The sequence below is a fragment of the Balaenoptera physalus genome (genome assembly GCF_965194825.1).
Source record: "Balaenoptera physalus genome assembly, chromosome: 7".
NCBI lineage: Eukaryota > Metazoa > Chordata > Mammalia > Artiodactyla > Balaenopteridae > Balaenoptera > Balaenoptera physalus.
This window is the reverse complement of record NC_138886.1, coordinates 101,127,483-101,148,942: the sequence shown is the minus strand read 5'-3', so window position 1 is coordinate 101,148,942 and position 21,460 is coordinate 101,127,483. Positions and strand designations below refer to the sequence as shown.

Sequence of the window (21,460 nt, the reverse complement as noted above, 5' to 3'; positions counted from 1 at the left end):
ACATGCCGAGACACATAGTAATCAAAGTGGCAAAAATTAAAGAAAACATGTTTCTAATGTAGTTCACTTTGCATATCCACATAGCAATTTTAGAAAGTAATTGAAAAAATATTTGGATTATTTAAAAATGAGAACAATGAGGGAATTCCCTGGAGGTCCAGTGGTTAGGCCTCGCCTGGCCCTTTCACTGCCATGGCGTGGGTTTAATCCCCAGTCGGGAAGCTGAGATCCTGCAAACCGTGTGGCGAGGCCAAAAATAAAAATAAAATAAAAGAGAACAATGAAGAAATTGTTTTAGGGGTAGGACTTATTTTTAAGAGTATTAGATTATTTTAAAACAATGGGGAGGATTAACATAAAAGTAGCAGAATATATGACAACTGGGATATTTATTTGTAATTAATTAATTATTTATTTTTTGGGCTGTGTTGGGTCTTCGTTTCTGTGCGAGGGCTTATTCTAGTTGCGGCGAGCCGGGGCCCCTCTTCATCACGGTGCGTGGGCCTCTCACTGTCGTGGCCTCTCTTGTTGCGGAGCACAGGCTCCAGACGTGCAGCCTCAGTAGTTGTGGCTCACGGGCCTAGTTGCTCCGCGGCATGTGGGATCTTCCCAGACCAGGGCTCGAACCTGTGTCCCCTGCATTAGCAGGCAGATTCTCAACCACTGCGCCACCAGGGAAGCCCCAACAACTGGGATATTTCTAATAATCTTGGAGGCATGATTAACTTGTTTACATTGCCATCCATTTAAGTAACTTAACATTTAAAATTTGTGACTTGCTTTTTATCTAAGGTTGAAAAAAAAAGAAGTAATTAGGAGCCTCTGTTGATCATTACAATTACAAATGTCTTCAAGCAAATATTTAGTGTGAGGATTTAAAGGTCCTCAGTATGAAAGACTAGGGTTCGTGACAGTGCTCGCCTGCCCTGTCTCAGTGTTTCTACCAGGGCACTTGCTTCCTGGCTAAAGAAGTTATGTTTTTAAATTCTGAAGCCCGGTTTATTCTGAAGACTGGTTATTAAATGGTTTCCTCATTCTTGGGAGTCTACATTCATGCCAGAAATTTCTGTCTAAGACATCATAAGAAATCAAGCAAGTGAAAAATTCCCAGTTGGTTGACAGCTTCTTAGACATTATTTTAGGTCTTGTAAACACTTCATTTGTTTTTTCAGCTTTTCTGATCATGAAATTTAGTTAATTCTGACATTGTTAGAATTGCTTTCCTGACTGTTCTGATTTATACCTGATTACCATTCATTATATTCGGCATGTATGTAGGTGTGATACAATTCAATGACAGCTACCTCCTTTCTAAAATGAGAGATTTGGGTAGTTTGTTGCTAGGGCATAATTTGCAGTAGAAAATAAAAGCTTCTACAATGACAGTAACGTTTGACTTTTTTTTTTTTTAAAGGATACTTATATGATCTCTGACCTTTCATTCCATCCCCCTTCATAAACTCCTTTTTTTTTCATAGTTTTTATGATACTATTTAATCATGGCATTTTATCTTAACAGACTACATTTTGTCAGATTTCTTTTGTGAGTTTTGTCACTTCTGCTTAAAGTTAAGGATTCCCTTCTCCTTCTCTATCTACTTTGCTAAGTGCTACCTTTTCTGTAAAGCTTTTTCTTTTCTCTTCTAAGTGAGAACCATTGCAGGGTCTTTCCTGTGCTCCCACAGACCCTCAGCACACCTCTGGTAGAGCCCTTACCTCCCCCTTCTCCATATAAAATTGTGAACTCTTGTGGGAACTCTCCCTCTTTACCTTTGTTTTTGTATTCTGGGTCCTTGAAACAATGTGACTTATAGTAAGAATTAAACATGTTTTTGGTTTGATGAAGGGGATTATGAGAAGTTGTACAGATGCAGGCATATTTTATCAATTCAATGAAAAATTTCATACTTTTTGAGTGTTCCATATAATAATAGATACGATAAAGTAGAGAGAGGTTCTTTTTGGTAGTACCAGAGAGGTCATTTCGACTGTTGTCCTGTTTGACAAGAACTGACTTTTTTGTGTTTCTTTCCAGCATACAAGACAGTATCGGGAGTTAATGGTCTACTAGTGATCTTAGATCATGTTAAGGTAATACCACTATCATTATCGTCTAACCATTTAAGAAGTTAAAAGCATAGTATTAAGTACTGTTTAGTACACTTTAAGTTTTTTGTTATGATTCTTTTAAGCCATTCCTTGGTCGGAATGTCAGTGCTATATGGAGACAAGAATTTTAGGTCCGAAGTCAGAAGATGGGATTCTAGTACTGGATCTGTTGTGGATTCTGTTTGTGGCTTTGAGTCCCTTGTCTGTAAAATTTAAAATTTTATTTGTTTGTTAATCATACCTCACAGGTTTATTAGGAAAACAACAGTAATATTTGTGTGTTTTATGACTTGTAGGATATTATTTAGATATACTGTATCTTGTGGCTCTTGTCATAGACTACTGTGTGTTCTAACTACTTGTTACATTTTTGTCTTCTCTACTAAATTTTAAGGTCTTTGAGTGAGTAAACAATGTTACTTTTGTCTTTGAGGGCCTGACACTGGTATTCAAGTAATGAATAAACAACAGATTATCTCAACAGTGACTAAAACCATAAAGCAGAGAATAGTTTTTACTTATTCAGTTTGTTGAAAGACTCTTTAGTTACATGGGTTTTTTTTTAGCCACACCTATACATAAGAATTATCTTAGAAAAAGAGGCATAGAATATAGTCTATAATTGAATAGACTTCACCCTGGGTGAAGCCGCCTGCCTGAGTTCAGTGATTAAAATATCTTCAGAGGAGATAATTTGTATAATATGCTCTGTAGAACAGTAATTCTGCATTGGTTGTTGTTGGGAGTGGATGAGGGGGAAAGGTACACAGTTATGAGTTTGTGGAGAGAAGTAATGGCAGAAGTATGTTTGGCATGTGGCCCCTGTGGAAGCAGAAAATAAAATGAAAACCATTTCTTAAAGGAAAGGGCAAAGTGCACTGTCTCTTCAGCTTTATCTCTAAGATATTTTTGTGCATGACAAGGTACCTATACAAATTAATTGCAAGATTAAGCATATAGCTTACTCCTGGCCACAGTTTCATACTAGTCTGCAGTTTGATTCAAAGCCTCAGTATACAAGTTGTACAGGGTTTAGGCAGGAGCCCGTTAATATTTTGTGAAAGGATGAAGCATACACTTTTATTTTTGGGGGAAGTATTGAAAGCATTATTTGCTTTTTTGTCCTTTATTTCTTCTTTTTTATATACTTTTTATTGGATAAAATTGTTGACTCATATTTTAAAAATATGGAGCTTTTATATTAGTAAATATATTTTCAAAAACAGTTAAAAATATTCATGCTTCAACTATGTTAAGCGCTGAACTCAGCACCAAAAATACACAATACAAATACGTTAAGTGTCTAATTGGTAAGTGCTATGAAGGGTGAGTGCAGGATGCTATGAGAGTCAATAATGGGAAGGACTTAGAAAACATCTTGGGGGAAGTAATTTTAAGAAAGCTGAAAAAGTTTTATTGAATGTTTGTTTGGGGTATAACTCCAGCTGAGGAAAAACTGGTAAATAAAGTTTATGTAGTTGTAAGAATGGCTTTATACCACCAGATTTAGAGTGTTTTTTGTTTGTTTTTAGTTTTTGGCTCCTGTTTTTAACTTAAAACATACACATAGGATCAAGGAATAGATAATTTTATACAAATTGTATCAGAATAGATGATGATGGAGACTGCTGTCCAACTCATTTTCTGAAGGTAGCACATCTTTGATTCCCAAACCAGACAAAGGCTAGTATCAGAAAAGAAACAATGTAGCTAGTCTCATTTACAAGCACAGATTCCAAAATTCTTAATAAAAATGTTCTCATGTATTGGATATTAGCAAAAATACACTTTAAAACTCAACAGGATTATGACAAAGTAGAATTTATTCCAGTAATACAAAGATGATTTGATATTAGCAAATGTCAGTATAATTCAGGTCATTCATAGATTAAGCTAGAAAAGCTTATGCTCTTCTCAGTAAATACGGAGTATGTACCTGATAAAATTACTTGTTTCTAAAAAACAAAACAAAACAAAAGAAGAAGGTGGTCTTAGAAATAAGGGCTAGAACAAACGTTTAAAACCTCTTTAAGGATATCCACCATAACCTACAGCAAACAGCGTACTTAAGGAGAGCCTCTAGCAACCTTCCCATTTAAATCAGGACCAAGGTGAGGACCGCTGTTGTCAGCACCGCTGTCCGTCTGTGTTCTGTCTCTGCGCTTGGCCCCTGATCAGTGCTGTGCGGAGAAGGGATCACAAGGAAGAGGCACAGCTGTCAGCATTTCTCGGCGGTATGATTAACTAAACAGAAAACACAAGTCATTCAGTGGACAAACTATTAGAAACAATGGTGTAAAACAGTGTTGCCGGATACAGAGGATGTCTATAGAAATCAGTAGTGTTTTGTATGCCAGAAGTAACTACTAGAATAATTAGGAACTTTTTACAAAAAACTGTGAAACTTTGTTGAAAGACATAAAAGAAGACTTCAAATAACTGGAGATTCCACATTCATGAATGGAAAGACTCAGAATAGAAAAGATGTTGATTCTCTCCAGGTAACAAAATCAGTTAGAAATACAGTAAGAATAAAGATTTGGTGAGGGAGTAAGCAGATAGTTCAGTGGAGCAAAGTTAAAATTCTTAAAACCAACTCTCCTCACACCTGAGAATTTGACTTGGTAAATGATAAAGGCTACATTACAAGTCGTGCTACTTGTAGCACAAATTACATTTGTGCTACTCCGTAAATATTGTTGGGGTATTTGGCTTCCTGTATGAAAAATAAAGATAAAAATGAGAAAAATAAAATTACATACCAAAAATAAATCCAGATGGATTAAAGACCAAAACATGAAAAACCTATTAGAAGACAGTATAGAAGGCCATTTTTATGACTTCAGATTGGAAGGTTTTCCTACACAAAAGACACAAATCATAAAGGAAAACAAGTCATTTTATTGCAAAAACTTCTGTATGATAGGATACCATAAACAAAATTAAAAGACAAGGAAGACTGGGAGCAGATGTTCACAAAAGGATTGATATCCAGAATCTATGAAACTTACCTAAAAGTAAATAAGAAGAAGCAGATGTAGTTGAAAAGCGAGGAAAAGATATTATTAATAAGGCCATTATAGGAAATGAAGTCTGAATTGTCAGTAAACATGAAAAGATGCTCAATATTAGTAGAATCAGGAAAATGCAAATTGAAAGATACTATTTTTTATTTTATCAAAATGGTAAAAATTAAAGTTTAATAATGTAAGATTGACAAAGATGTAGGGAAAAGATACTTTTCTATCCTACTAGGGAGTTTGTAAAGTAAAAGGTTCCTTTGCAGAGTAATTTCACATAACAATGGACACAGCCTATAGCCCACCACTACGGAACCAGCTACCTTAGGGAAACTTGGGCCCACATGTGAGAATGTTCATTGCAGCATGTTTGTAGTAGTTTAAATTTGGAACAACCTTGAACACCAGTGGTAGAAGAACAGCTGAATAAAATGTAGTGTCACTTGATTTTATTTTAGCTATATCTGTTCTAACATTGATTCTAGATGCCCATTTATTCATATTAGCATCGCCAGAATAAGTGTCCTACAGTCAGTGTTGATTCACAGATGCATTGGCAGATGTTTTCCTTCACATCACACAACGTAGTGATGCATTTTTCAAAAGATTCTGTTAATCAAATAAGGTAAATATGACTATGACAGATCCAAAACATACGGTGAAGTGGGAAAAAAACGAGTTGCAGGATGATACATTTAGTATGTTGCCATTTAGGTAAGTGAAACACTACAGTATATTTTTGGAAACATGCAATTTAAAATATTAAAAATGGATTAGAGGAATACATTTCTGGTTAGGAGAATTAGATTGAGGAGGGAATATTAGCATTATTTATTATAATAGTAATTATTTTATTGTTCAGTTGCATTTTATTCCTGTCCTCCCAAGGCACAAGGTGATTACACAGCCCAGAAGCAAACATCATTTCTGAGTAGTGGGAACATAGTTTTTTAACTTTCTGTAGTCTCAAAGCTTAAAAACATACACACAGAAGGAAAGAATTTAATTGCCGTGGTTTCATAGATTTAAGATCCTTCTCTCTGTACCTTATGCTGTGTTTGCCAGTATATGTGCCAGTGATCAGTGTTCTAAGGACTTACACTACCTGAGGATATTCTAAACTCTGGATGTATACCTGTGTGCTTCGGGGAGGTGTGGGGTCTGCATGTGCATACGTGCTGTGAAAGACAGAGCATATAGAGTATTTTGAGGAGCTTTTAAAATGTTGGTTATTGAGCCTTTATTTTTTTCCTATTTAGTTTCCCAGATATGCTGAGATTGTGCACTTAACACTACCTGATGGCACGAAGAGGAGTGGGCAAGTTCTAGAAGTTAGTGGTTCCAAAGCAGTGGTTCAGGTAAGCATCGCTTTCAAAACCTGGCCAGTTGAACGTTTTTCTGATCACAACAAACATAAGAAACACCAATAGTTCTTTTTAGTAATTATCACATAAGTATACAGATCTTCATCAACTTATAGGTGGGGTGACATCTTGATACACCCATCATAAGCTGAAAATATCGTAAGTTGAAAATGCATTTAGTACACAGAACCTACCGAACATCATAGCTTAGCTTAGCTTACATTAAAGGTGCCCAGAACACTTATATTAGCATACGATTGCACAAAACCATATAACACAAAGCCTATTTTATAATAAAATGTTAAATATCTCATGTGATTTTTTTTTTTCTCATGTGATTTTTCTGAAGTACGGTTTCTACCAGATGTGTATTGCTTTTGCACCATCATGAAGGTGAAAAATCTTAAGCCAGGGACCCGACTGTTTACTGGCTGTGAGGGAAGAAAAGTATTTTTTCATGTTTTCTTGCTAAATGCCAGCCACCAATATCCATTCTAGCCCAATAGCTCCACTGGTAAAATGGCTTTTTAAAAAAATTTTTTTAATGGATAAAATGAAACAGTCACATAGAAGGGGAGAGATGAAAAGTAGAATTCAGAGCTTATGGGCTGAAACCAAAATGAGATCTGAGTCTACTCCTTTAAATTGTCTCTGATAATTCCTAGTTTTTAATGTTACTGATTATAGGAAGTGCCAGTTTTCTCAAATAACATATTGCCCTAAAAAGTAATCTAGAGCAGAGGTCAGCAGAATTTCTGTAAGGGGCCAGATAGTAAATTTTTTAGACTTTGTGAGGGTTGTGCCTAAGGTCTCTGATGCATGTTCTTATGCTTTCTTTTCCTTTTTTTTTAAAAAACAACCCTTTAAAAATGTAAACACCATTCTTAGCTTGCTTGATGGATTTGGCTGCAGGCATGACTCTGGGTCAGAGGTTGACAGTTTGGTTCGTCGTCCACCATGAACACGTCTTCAGTCATGAGGCTACAAGTAGTATATACGTTGATGTATTTTACTTTATAAGGGCTGACAAATAAATCTTAAGCGCTTATGATCTAAATTTCCTTTACCCTTCTGTTTACTTTTCTCTCTTGATAGGTATTTGAAGGGACTTCAGGTATAGATGCCAAGAAGACATCCTGTGAGTTTACTGGGGATATTCTCCGAACGCCAGTGTCTGAGGATATGCTTGGTAAACGGATATTATTATTCATGCTGAGCAGAGATCTGCTTCCTTTTTAACGTCTTTGCAGGAAGTCTTTTTAAAGATTGTGAAGATTTGAGTCATTGTCCACTCTGTACTGTCTCGTTACTGTTTACCAGGTCGGGTATTCAGTGGCTCAGGAAAACCCATCGACAGAGGTCCTGTTGTACTGGCTGAAGACTTCCTTGATATCATGGGTAGGGACAGAAAATGGGTTTCTGTGTTTTGGGGAAAATAGCATCTACCTATCTTATACCTTTGTCAGAGAAAGGGTGATTTTTATGATACTTTAAGTAGATAACCAACATACTCCATGTTTGATTAATTATGTTTTGTTTATTATTTAATAAATTTATTTTTCCTTGAGGTTATCTTAAATTTTTATATTTTATTTATTGTAAAATATCACCAGGATATATCTGAGATGTAAAAGCCATACTGGCTTTGAAATTAGGATTTCTCTCTTATTTGCTATACATTACATTTCACTTTACTACCATATAATTTGTGAATCTACAAAAGATTAATGGAAAAGAATATTTAAACAGTTTCAGATTTCAAAAATAACTGATTTTTTAAGAGTAGAAAGAAATGCTTTATATGCTTTATATGGTTGTAGTCTTAATGTAGAGACATATTAAAATTTTCCCTTTTGGAAATGCATTAGGCCAGCCAATCAATCCTCAGTGTCGGATCTATCCAGAGGAGATGATTCAGATCGGCATTTCGGCCATAGATGGCATGAACAGTATTGCTAGGGGGCAGAAAATTCCTATCTTCTCTGCTGCTGGCTTACCGCACAATGCGGTGAGACCTAGAATCTGTTTGGTATGAAATTTAAGGAGAAAGAATTTCCGAGTGCTTCACTCTTAGTGAGAAACCAAATATAGGATTTTCAAGGTAAATGCCCAATGTTACTGTTTATATAATCCAATTACATTGACTCTTTATCTACACATATCTGACTTCTTGCTTACTCTTAGGAATCTGCAAAAATTACAAAATAGTTTCATTGGGTAAAGCCCTTTAAGACAACCCAGTTTCATTTATGATTACAGTTCCCCAAAGTTTAGGGTAAAATTATTTTGTTGTAGAAATATTATTTTAGATTTTAACTTGGTTCTTTTGTACTCCTCATCAGATTGCAGCTCAAATCTGTCGCCAGGCTGGTTTGGTAAAAAAATCCAAAGATGTAGTGGACTACAGTGAGGAAAATTTTGCGATTGTATTTGCTGCTATGGGTGTAAGTATTATCTTTTTCTGTTTTAGTATGAAATGTAAAAGTGCTTGTGTTCTTAGAACAATGTAGAAAACTACACATATATTATTCGATTTATCTCTAGGCAGAGAAGTTGCAAGTTGGCATTTTGGGCAAACCATGGATTAGTATTTAGCATTTGACTGTGGAATGTAAAAATAATTCCCTTTGTGCCCAAAGCAAGCTGTTTACTCTGTTGGCTTTTGTGAACGTTTTGGGGGTACTTGAACCTTTAAAAGAAGGAGCAGTGCAGATCTATAGCTTGGCCTTCATCAGAAATAAATATTGGGGGGGGGGAGGGAAAGAGAAAGAAAGAAATATTGAGAATTTTTCTTCTCCCAGCACTGATGAAGTCATTGCCATTTTGGTAAACATGGAAACTGCCCGGTTCTTCAAACCTGACTTTGAAGAAAATGGCTCAATGGACAACGTCTGCCTCTTTTTGAACTTGGCTAACGACCCAACGTAAGTAAACAAATAGAGCTGTTTTCCCCCTATTCATGCAGCCTTCTGGTCAAAAATGTCACATTACACTAAGGAGGTAGAACATTAGAGTGAAAGCTGCACAGGCCTAGGTATGAGATAACCGTATTTAAATTCCAGCTCTGCTTCTTGCAAGTTATTTGGTTTTGGGTAAGTCACTTAGGCTGTGAAGCTCAGTGTCTTCTTTCATAAAATGTGATAATACTTGTCTCACAGAGTTGTTGTGCATATGAAATGAGATAATAATGTAAGTTACCTAGCACACAGTCCATACTCAATAAATGACCTTTTCCTCTTACCTGCAAAATCTGGCCCCTACTTCTTTCATCCCTTTCTCCTTCTCTCTCTCTTCCTTTCTTGCTCAGTTTTGAGAACTATATAGTTCTGAGAAATTATGGGGCATTTATCAAATAAATCAATTTAGCTGTGTAACACTAAGTAATTCTTATTATGTAAATGCATAAAAGAACTCTGCCTTACTTAAGAACTTTTAAAGTAATAATTGCTTAACCTTCCTCAATTTATGTGAAACTTTAAAAGGGAGACTGTACTATTATTTCTGGAATCATTTTGTGTTTTTTTTGGCCTTTTTGTTTGAGTGACGTAGGACTTAATGTTTCATTTCAGTATTGAGCGAATTATCACTCCTCGCTTGGCTCTAACCACGGCCCACTTCCTGGCCTATCAGTGTGAGAAACATGTATTGGTTATCCTAACAGACGTGAGTTCTCATGCTGAAGCACTTCGAGAGGTAATTTTTTTTCTTAATTAAAATGGATTATCTTGTCAGGGTTATCTTGTCCCTCTGCAAGTTTTCATTTTTTTTAAAATCATGTTTTTTAAAATGCATTGCTCATATATTAGTAGAATACCTTAATTAATCAGAAAAGAAAATATTACTTTTGTCAACCTAGTTGAAATGATTAGAGGACGAGATTTAAATTATTAGCCTATTTATCATACTCTCACTGTCTCCATTGGTTAAGACTGGATTCTTAGAGTAAATGATGCAAGCTATTTAATCAGTTACTCTCCCAGGTAGTTCTGTCTCTGTCCAGACTGTAGTTTTTAGCCCTTTTCAAGAATTCCATTTTTAATGATGTAAGTTTTTATTTATTTACATAAGTAAAGACTATACTGTGGCAGAACCCTCTTCAGAACTTTTTTTTCCTTTAGAAAACTCAGTGATTATTTAGAAACAATATAAGATTCTAGCAGTTACCATCCAGAAGTGTGGGGTGTTTGTTCTAATGCAAGTTACTGAAATTTTGAGTGACTTGCTCTTTTAAGTGTGCAAAAAAGGGAAGAAGACTTTTGAAGAGACAGGCTTTATAAATATCTAGCTTAAGATTCCCTAAGATCCATCATCATATCTCACTCGGCTACAGTGCTTTTTCATCGAAGGACTTCTTTTCTCCCATCCATCACAGATACTTTTCTAAAAGGCAGTAAAAATAAGTATTAGAAAAGTGAAAATTAAAAAAAAAAAAACAATTTACAAACCCTTTTATTAGTATTATTAGATTCGACAGACAATTATTCTATCAAATTGCCACTAAAGTTTTCTATATGTTTATCTTGCTTTCTGTATTATCTCCTTTCACATTGATAAAAGCTGGTCTGCAGGCAGGCCACGCTTTGAGTAACACTGCTGGAGCATACTCTTGGAGGAACCAAAGTAGCGGTTAGAAGTTGGGCTTAATGACTCACAGTTCTTGTTGGCTGTAGATTAAAATGTATGCATATATTCTAGTGTGCATGTCTCTAAGAGAAAGACCATTTATTACTATTCTTGTCTTGTGCGGTGATCCAGGGAAATCATCTGGCCCTTGATTGCGGTTGTAAGTTGGGGTTAATAACATTAACTTCCTCATAGGGTTGTTGTGAGGATTAAATTAAATAATGTATGTAAAGTGCATCAGATGATTTCTGATATATGTATTTCCTTCCCTTTTGATCTTTTCAGGATTAGCTTATGTAAATCTGGCAAGATCCATAACATGAAGGAAACCTTGTGAACTGAGACTGTTCTCTTAGTTTTAAAATGTACTACCTTTGATTTATAAAATTGCAAGCAGATTTTCTTCTAGCCAGCTATTTGAAGATTTGTGTTATGGCAGTATGATTTCAGCAAAAAAACTTCTGGTCCCCAATTGTCAACATTTTTGTTGCAGAATAATCTGAATTTATGTTGCTAGATTTTTCTAAATCGTTTCTAGAGGTGATATTTAAAACGAATAAGATGATATTTCCAACTTTGTAATTTGGCATGTTCAAACAAATGTTTTCTAACCAAGCTTTAATTTTCATTTTCTGGTATGTGATACTGTTCTCCTTGACTCACTGTCAGGTTTCAGCAGCCAGGGAAGAGGTTCCTGGTCGACGAGGTTTCCCAGGTTACATGTATACAGATTTAGCCACACTATATGAACGCGCTGGTAGAGTGGAAGGTAGAAATGGCTCTATTACTCAAATTCCTATTATCACCATGCCTAACGATGGTAAGTTTTGGGTCTTTGGATTATAGCATCCCTAATCGTTGTAAGGACTTTGATTTGAAGAGAGAAGACCATCTATCTTTTTGAGTTGAAATTCTTTTGAGAGTTTATCCTCCAGAAGTTTACCTTACTTAGTGATTTGTTTCTAATAAAATTTTTCATTTCAAAACTACCCATAATTATTATTCTTTTGTAGAAAAATTTTCTTGTAATTTTAATTTTTATTTATTAGCTAGTATTTAGTGTCTACTATTTGCAGGACACTGGTCTAGATGAAAGAAATGAATTTTTAAAAAATGTATGGGCTCTACTTAATGTAAGCCTCTCATTCTAGTTGGATATTTTTTAAATGTCTGTGCATCAGTAATTTAAGGTAGCCAAAGTGCCAGATACGGAGCACAAATGGTAAATGCCACGAGACTCTAGAGATAGAACGATCATCAAAGACTTGCTAAAAATTACTTGGTTTTATCATGTGTGTGTAAGTGCACAGTGCAGTGCCTGCTTGGAGGTATGCCCAGCAGCTCCCGGGTGAGACTTGCAGCATTCCCCTTATGTTAGTGTCTTTTTGTCTTTATCTCAGTCTTTTAAAAACACTTTTTCAAACTATTTTCAGAAACAGTAATAACTCATTATAACTGAGCACTGTTCTAAGTGTTTTGTAAGTTTTGACTCATTTGATTTTCATAGCGACTTTTTAGATGCTCTCGTGTGAGGCACAGGGAGGTACAGTGTCACAGTTAGGAAGTGGCGGCTTTAGAACCCAGGCAGGGGCTTCCCTGGTGGCACAGTGGTTAAGAATCCGCCTGCCAATGCAGGGGACACGGGTTCCAGCCCTGGTCCGGGAAGATCCCACATGCTGCAGAGCAACTAAGCCTGTGCGCCACATCTACTGAGCCCGTGCGCCACAACTACTGAAGCCCGCATGCCTAGAGCCTGTGCTCCACAACAAGAGAAGCCACCACGAGAAGCCCGCGCACCGCAATGAAGAGTAGCCCCCCCACCCCCGCTCACCGCAACAAGTGAAAGCCGTTGCGCAGCAACGAAGACCCAACACAGCCAAAAGTAAATAAATTAATAAATTAAAAAAAAAAAAAAAAACAAAAAAACCCAGGCAGTCTGAATACTACCTCTGATGTGAAAATGATTTGTTCCAAGGAAGTAGCTACAAAATTACTCTCTGTAATTTAACAGACTTAGAGATGTCTTGCTCTGTAGGACCTGCGTGGTGCTGCCTGTGTAGTGTTGCTTAACTTGTTGAGCCTCTCCGTATTTTCCATGTTGAAATGTTGTGTATCCCTCTGGGATAGCTTATGGACTGAGAATGTTCTCTCAGTGTACATCAAATTGGCAAATCTCTGCAAATGAACTTTGTGTTTAAAATGGAACTTTATATTTGGGGGAGAGAGAGCATAACTAGGAGAAATAGTACTTTTTATGAAGATAGCTAATTTAACTTGTGCCAACACATGTCTAACTGTGCTGCAACCAAATAAGTGAGACTGGCCAATACGGTAACCTCTAGCCACATTTGGCTGTTTAAGTTCTAAAGTTCATTAAAATCAGATAAAGCTTGAAATAAAGTTTTTCAGTCACATTAGCCGCATTTCACATGTTCAGTAGCCACATTTGACCAGTGGCTGCCATATTGGACAGCACAGATAAAGCACTTTTCCATCATCACAGGAAACTATTTTCTATAGCACTGTTTTAAGTAGTGCAGATTGACTTCCTGTGGTTTTGTTTATATGAGATGGACACTTTAACTAACATCAGGTGTCTTTCTCTGGTAGATATCACTCACCCCATCCCTGACTTGACTGGATATATTACAGAGGGGCAGATCTATGTGGACAGACAGCTACACAACAGACAGGTATTTGAGAGTTGAATGATGCTCTAAGCCTACAGATCTATTCTTCAGTTATTCTTTAGTGACTCTGACGTTGCTCTTAGGAATTATTTATTTAGAAAATATCAAATTGAATTGTTTTTAATATGGCTATAAAATTGTCATTTCTGTAATACTAAAATCCTGGTGTGGAAAAGAGTGCCAGAATTAAGAATTAAATTTCCACTTTCTTTATTATGCCTTAAAATGGAGTGAGTTGTTCAAAGAACTTTTTTGGGTCTTCTGTTCCATAACGGTATAATCTACCACTTTTGTTATTAATACAAGAACAGATTTTTCAGAGTTTCTTCTTTGTCTTTTATTGTTAAAATGTTTTTAATTGAGGTATAATTGACGTAACATTACATTGGTCGCAGGTGTACAATGTCATGATTTGATGTTTGTATATGTTGCAGAGTGATCACCACAATAAGTCCACTTAACATCCACCACCTCACATAGTTACAGCACTTTTTTTCTTGTGATGAGAATTTTGAAGAGCCACTCTTCTAGCTACCTTTAAGTATGCAATACAGTATTATTAACGTACATAGTCACCATGCTGTGAAAGTTCCATCCCCATGACTTACTCATTTGATAACTGGAAGTTTGTACCTTTTAACCTCCCTCACCCATTTGGCTCACTCATCCCCTGCCTCAGGCAGCCACCAGTCTGTTCTCTATCCGTGAGCTTGACATTTTTTTGTTTGTTTTTTAAGGTCCCATATATGTGAGATTATATGGTATTTATCTTTTTCTGTCTGGCTTATTTCACTTAGCATAGTGCCCTAAAGGTCCATCCATGATGTTGCAAACAGCAAGATTTCATTCTTTTTTATGACTGAATAATCAAAAACAGATTTTTTATTGGTTCTTTAGTAGATGCCAGCTTCTGATACCAGCTTTTAGGTGAAATTATTGTTAATCTTTTTATGTGTGATTTTATGAGTCAGAGTTCAGAAGACCATTTGGATTTGCTATTGTAGGCAGATGTTGAAAATTCAGTTTTTTAATAGACTCTTGTACTGTTTTGTAGATTTTACTTTTTGGATTTGATTCTCAAAAAGAAATCTTAACCTGTAAAATGTTTCTTACTTCCTTTTCTTACCAGGAAGAGATATTAGGAATCACCTAGGAAACAAATGTAGCAGTTTTATGCAATTTAAGCAATAAAAATGAGTTTCAAAATCCTCCTTTACTACCAGTAAAGCTTGAATTTTGTACTTAAATATAATATTTTCCCCCTTCCCCTTTTACCCAAGATTTACCCGCCTATTAATGTGCTGCCCTCGTTGTCTCAGTGAATGAAGTCTGCTACTGGAGAAGGTATGACCAGAAAGGATCACGCCGATGTATCTAACCAGCTGGTACGTATGTTTTCTCCAGGATTGTGTTTAAAGAAATGAATACTTTCTCAGTTCATGCTGCTGTCTTATACCTCTTGTCTTTCTTCCATATCACTTTTCTTCTCCCCCCATCAAAGTAGAATTTTAATATAGAATATATAATATAGAATACTGGAATACAGAAACATTCATTAGAGCCAAACAGTCTTTTTCATAAGGATAACTGCTCATGACAAAGATTAAAGATCACATGCTTGAAACCCACCTCTAATGCTGTATGAGGTAGTTTTTAAATAAAAAAGGCATAAGACGATTTTGTTTTTATTAGTAACCTTTATTATAGAGTATTTCTGAAAGACTATTCTAACTAATTTTTTGTTTAACATATTAGGCAATCACCAGAACGCTAAGGGATACAGCTGTGTATATTCTATGAAATCCTTGGTTTCTATAGTCCTGAGATTGTATACCAAGCATAATTAAAGAAAAATACATTTGACCTTAAAGTAGAAATGATAAATAAACCTACTGATAACACAGATATTTTTTTTTTGAATAGAATTTAGAGATGGATTTCTCCTATTGTGTAAGTTGTGATTTTTAAATGCTCTACAAAATGGAAGCTCATTGATATATTGAGGGAGTGTATTTTTTGTAGAGTGTTAGTAATGTCTATGTATTGCATGCCTGAAGACTCCTTCCTTAGTGAGACTGCTGTATAATAAAGTCTTTCCAATACTTGCATATGTGAATTATGTTTGGAAATAATGTGAAATACTGTGAAGATAGCTACAGCAATACACTTACAATGCCCAGAGTACCGTTACCATTTATAAAGGTTCATGTAAACCTTTTTTCTCTTTAGTATGCATGCTATGCTATTGGTAAGGATGTGCAGGCCATGAAAGCCGTAGTTGGAGAAGAAGCCCTTACCTCAGATGATGTGCTTTACTTGGAATTTCTGCAGAAGTTTGGGAGGAACTTCATTGCTCAGGGTAAGATTACTATTTTCCTATGAATAGAAACAGCATCATATGTAGTTTTGAGGACTTCTTTCCTAGTCTGAGAGAATTTACATTGGTCTCCATACAATTTTCCTTCTGAGTAGAGAAGAGGTTCTTCCAGCCGCCTGCCATGTCTTTGTTCTTAGCCCTCTGGTTCCTTCCCCTCTACCTTCAATTTCTTTATCCATTTATTTAGCTCCTGTCTTATATTTTATCTTCCTTACAACCGGCCTTCTGCTCTCCTACCTCCATTGCCACTTCTCCTCGCTCTTAACCTCTCTGCAATGCTCTCCTCTGGCTTTGGGGGTTTTGGACTTTCCCAGTCCCTCTGTTTTCATCCTCCTGATTTCTTATCTTCCTGCTTCTTAATTGTTAATGTTCCCAAAGGCTTAATTACCTGTTCTTTCTGTGCTTTTTCCCCCTATGCTGATGACTAACTTGCTATGTATGAGCCTTGACCCTCTTTCTGAAGCTCTAATCCCACATCTCCAGCTAGGAAGCCTGTGTTTATGCCACCATCCTCTCTGGCTCAGCGTGGTGAGAACCAAAGTCTTTTCCCAACTGACCACCTGCCTAGCAATTCCCTTTTCAATGTCTGTCTACCTCTGGCATGACCATTACCCTAGTTAGCCCAAGCTCAGGAATTGGGCATTCTTAACCCTCTTCATTTATTCTCCAGTCATCAAATATTTGCTAATTTCCATTGTTCTCCTTTGAAACATCTTATCCTGTTCTCTTTTCATTCCTATTAAAAAAACTTAGGCCAGTGTTTCTCAAAGTTGAATATGCTTTTGAATCTACCAGGGATCTTGTTGAAGTGCAGATTGTGATTCGGTAGGTGTGGGTGGGGCCAGAGAGCCTGTATTTTGACAAGTTCCTGGGCGATGTTGAAGCTGCTGATCTCTGACCACTCTTTGTGTCCCAAGACCTAGTCCAGACCTTTGTCCCATCATCCTTGGCCGTTAGTGCCAGCATCTTCACCAGTCTCCCTGACTCTCTATGTGCCATTGCCGGGGTAAATTTAGTATTAATTTTATTGATTGTCCTTCTGTTAAAAAGTCTATAATGGTTTTTATTACACAGCATGTGTAGGGCTTTCAAGCTGTTTTGTTTGGTCTCTTCCCTACCACCCCTGCTAATGCTGGTAAATTCTATTTTTGACCTCAGTGATACTTACAAACGATGTGTTTATTTTGGAATAATGCATCAGCTGCACACTTAGGATTTGTGCACTTTTCTATTTGTGTGATACATTTTTTAAGTACCATTAAAATCCCCAGAACATATGATTGTTGGGTTTTCTAAAAAAAAAAAAAAAAAAAAAAAATTTATGCAGAACCTTAATATCTTAAAAAGATAAAAATTATTCTGGTCGAGAAAAGAATGCAGAACTCTAGCCACTCTAACTCCTTAGTTAAAAAATGAGATTTATTTGCAGGATAAGAATGATTCTGCTATTAAAAATAATAATAGCAATAGCAAGTTTGAAAACTTTCACGTGGACCTATTCAGGTGCTTCATTGGCATTTAAGGCCTTCTAAGTATCTGTACTAGCCTCCTTCAGGTCAGCCTGTGTTGCTGGGAAACTGCTTTTCTCACTACTCTCTGGACAAAACTCTGGGTCTAGTTTCCATTATTCCGTGGAGTGTTTTTAGATCCCACCCGTTGTTAAACACACACACGCACGCACGCACGCACGCACGCGCCCAACGTCTCGCCTGCGGGCTTTCTCCCTTTTCTCTGATTCCCAGGGGTACTTACTGTCTAGACCCTCATTTCCACATTTGGTCACATCCAGTCCTGGGAGACCTGACTGCTTTGTATCTCTTTTTTATACTTCATGCTCACAGTGCTAGACCCATAACAATAAATTTTGAATAACGCTGATAAGTTGGAAGTACTTGGCCTTTATTCATCTAATCTCAATTTTTTGTAAGGTCCTTACGAAAACCGCACTGTCTATGAGACTTTGGACATTGGCTGGCAACTGCTCCGAATCTTCCCCAAAGAAATGCTGAAGAGAATCCCTCAGAGCACCTTGAGCGAATTCTACCCTCGAGACTCTGCAAAGCATTAGCTGCTACTTCATCACTGGCTTGATGCTCTTGTGAAATACTGGTTCTGTTTTCTTTATTCCTTTTGCACTCCCCCATCCCCACCTTTGTGTTGGAGTTTACTGTGTTACCCTGTAATTAAAAACAAAGAATAGGTAACATATTGTGCCAGTGTTGCAATGTTTTAAACTGCTAGCAGACTTTAAAATATCCCCTGTTCCGAAAACCTGGAACTGCAGTGCTTTGTTTAAAGTAGCTGAGGGTTGGAGGTGAGGTTTTCTTACTGATGTGTGTATTTGTACGTAGTGGTGTAGTTAGCTGCCTAGTGTCCTCATTATTTGGGTCTCTCAGACCTTCCCCGTCCACCCCCTCCAGAGTATCACTATCTGAAGTTACAATGCTTTGATCTCCAAACTAGGGACAAGATAGGGTCTGAAAGACGCTTCCTCTCCGAGCCGAGACGCTTTCCTGAGCGCTTGTTTTTAGACTTTGGTGTGCCTCTGGGTCTGCTCTAAGCAGATGGCTTTTCCTGTCCACCTGCTGTTTCCTATTTAATGAATAGGTTAGAAAAGGAGTTTCCTTTTCCTCTTTGGTGGGGATAAGTTTCAACTCCTGTGTCTTACTGTTCTCCCTCCCTCTGAGTAACACAGAATCATGCAGCTTTTGCCCAACTGGCATTGATCTGATAGTAGTGAGATGCCCTGTCTTGATGATCCCTTACTGGGTTTCCATGCAGAGGAATCATAATGAAAATAATTAATAGAATTCTTGGTTGGAAAGAGTTGGGATACAATTTTTTAAGAAAGAAAAAACCTATATCGGTTCTACATTCGGACATGCTAACAGTGGTTTTAAGTTTCTAAAGTGTTGACCGGATGCTAAAGGCAAGGTGGGGAAGAGAAAGCTCTTCTGTGTATGGAATCTTTTATATATATATATATAATCTATGGATATTTTAAACTCTGTTAGATAGCAGCCTTTGGAAAATCCCCTATTTGGTCCTGCTTTCTGACCTATCTGCCTTTTCAGGGTAATCTTGTGGCACAAGTGATAGCATTTAAAAGCTTTAGTCTTTTAATTCCTCCTCCTTCCTGCTGCGAGCCCTGAGCTGTCTTCTGTGCACTTCTGACATGTCTACTGTTTGGTCTCTCTGTGTTCTTTGTTACTTGGGTGCAGTAGCAACTTCTCTGTGCATTCCATCTTTCTTTCAAGTTGTGTAAAGTTCTTCACTTTTTTTCTCTGAGGGTGTAGGGGGTGGGGGGAGTCAGCATGATTATATTTTGATGTAGAAAATGTGACCTGGATATAAAATGAAGATAAATATTAAATTAAATGGAAGATACCTAAAGTGACTCTGTATCTTCTAATCAGAAAAGCAATAGCAACAAGCAAATATATAATAATGCACCTCTCTTTGATTGACAGTTTTGAACATCATAACCAGTATTGTGAACCAACCCCTTGATTCACAATATTATGAACCATGTCCCCTTTACAGGGACATGGCCCATGTTCTGTACTCTCTGCCTTTTAGGCTGCCCTTTCAAGCTCTTTTCAGTAATACCTCTTCCAACATATTATAGTTTGATCCAAGGTTGAGAGTTGCTAGGGTGTGGGGTTGTTTGTTTGTTTATTTGTTTGTTTTGCAGATCGTTAGTGGCTGTAAGTTCTCTGAAACTTGAAGTTTTGATTCAGGGTCCACTTAGCATTTTCGAGAGTTACTAAGGTGTTTTATAGCATTCTTTGTTTCAGACATTCTCAGGACCTCTAGAGCCTGTCTGCCATGAATGAAAGAGGGTAATAAATGGAAAATGAAATACATACTGAAGCAAGCCAAAACTTGCTTCAAATAAAATCTGAAATAGATGGTCCAGTATATAAAGGAAACATACTTGTTAAAGCACAGGGATGTGGCATCACGGTGGTCTCCCATTTCTTTCCCCTCTTCAACTCAGAGTGACATTTAGGAGATGTAGAGGAAGAGGCTCAGTCATAGCAAGAGTACTTAGACCTGTGTTCTGATTCTGGTGCTGCCACTAACTGTATGGTCTTGCTTAGTCATTTAACAGATTTGTATTCCTTTTAGGTTATTATAAGGACTAGAGATTTTGCTTTTTATATCGCTTTTTAACTTATGTAAAAAAAAAAACAGTTTGTTGTATTGGCATGTGTCTATTTCTGTATTCTCTATCCTATTCATTGAACTATGTATCTATCCTTCCACCAATACCACACTGTCTTACTTATAGCTTTACAGTAGGTCTTAATATCCTCTAACTATATTCTGCTTTCTCAAAATTGTTTTACTTATTCTGGTTCCTTTGCCTTTACCTTTTGTTCATACATTTTAGAATAAGCTTGTCCATGTTGACAAAAAAATTCTGTTGGAAGTTGACCTTTTATTATGTTGAGTCTTCCAATCCATGAATGCGATATGTCTCTCCATTGATTTAGGTCTTGTTTGGTTGTATCATACAGATCCTCTATTAAAATATTTATAATCAAATATTTCATGTTTTGGAAGCATTGTGTTGGTTTTTTTTTTTAATTTTTCTTTTTTTATTTTTGTCTGTGTTGGGTCTTCGTTTCTGTGCGACGGCTTTCTCTAGTTGTGGCGAGTGGGGGCCACTCTTCATCGCGGTGTGCGGGCCTCTCACTGTCGCGGCCTCTCTTGTTGCAGAGCACAGGCTCCAGACGCACAGGCTCAGTAGTTGTGGCTCACGGGCCTAGTCACTCCACGGCATGTGGGATCTTCCCAGACCAGGGCTCAAACCCGTGTCCCCTGCATTGGCAGGCAGATTCTCAACCACTGCGCCACCAGGGAAGCCCCGGCATTGTGTTTTTAGTTTTGGTTTCCAGTTGTTCATTGTTAATATTTGGAAATATGACTAATGTTTTTGTGTTGATCTTGTATCCTGAGACTTTGTTAAAATAATTGCCACTTATTAATTGCTTCTTAGAGATTCCTTGGGATTTTCTATGCAGACAGTCATGCTATCCATGAGTATGGACCGTAATATTTCTTCCTTTCTAATCTGTGTGTCTTTCTTTCTTTTTCTTGCCATGTTGCACTGGCTAGTACCTACAGTACTAAGTTGAAAAGGAGAGATGAAAGAGGACATTCTGACCTTCTTTTGAATTTAGGAGGAAAACATTCATTCTCTCACCATTAAGTATGATGTTCACTGTCGGTTTTTTGTAGATATTCTTTACTGGGTTGAAGTAGAGCCCT

General features: G+C 36.9%; 1 pseudogene across 1 annotated transcript; it reads left to right on the top strand.

The window, feature by feature from the left end:
* The first annotated feature begins 1,268 nt into the window (after positions 1-1,268).
* Positions 1,269-18,392, top strand: LOC309665227 (V-type proton ATPase subunit B, brain isoform-like; annotated as a pseudogene). Its single transcript, XR_014268454.1, has 14 exons — positions 1,269-1,278; positions 2,036-2,091; positions 6,389-6,487; positions 7,589-7,682; positions 7,814-7,891; positions 8,362-8,501; positions 8,836-8,935; positions 9,306-9,417; positions 10,063-10,186; positions 11,786-11,936; positions 13,727-13,809; positions 15,087-15,191; positions 16,036-16,165; positions 18,112-18,392. The product of XR_014268454.1 is annotated as a V-type proton ATPase subunit B, brain isoform-like (transcript).
* The last annotated feature ends 3,068 nt before the right edge of the window (positions 18,393-21,460 follow it).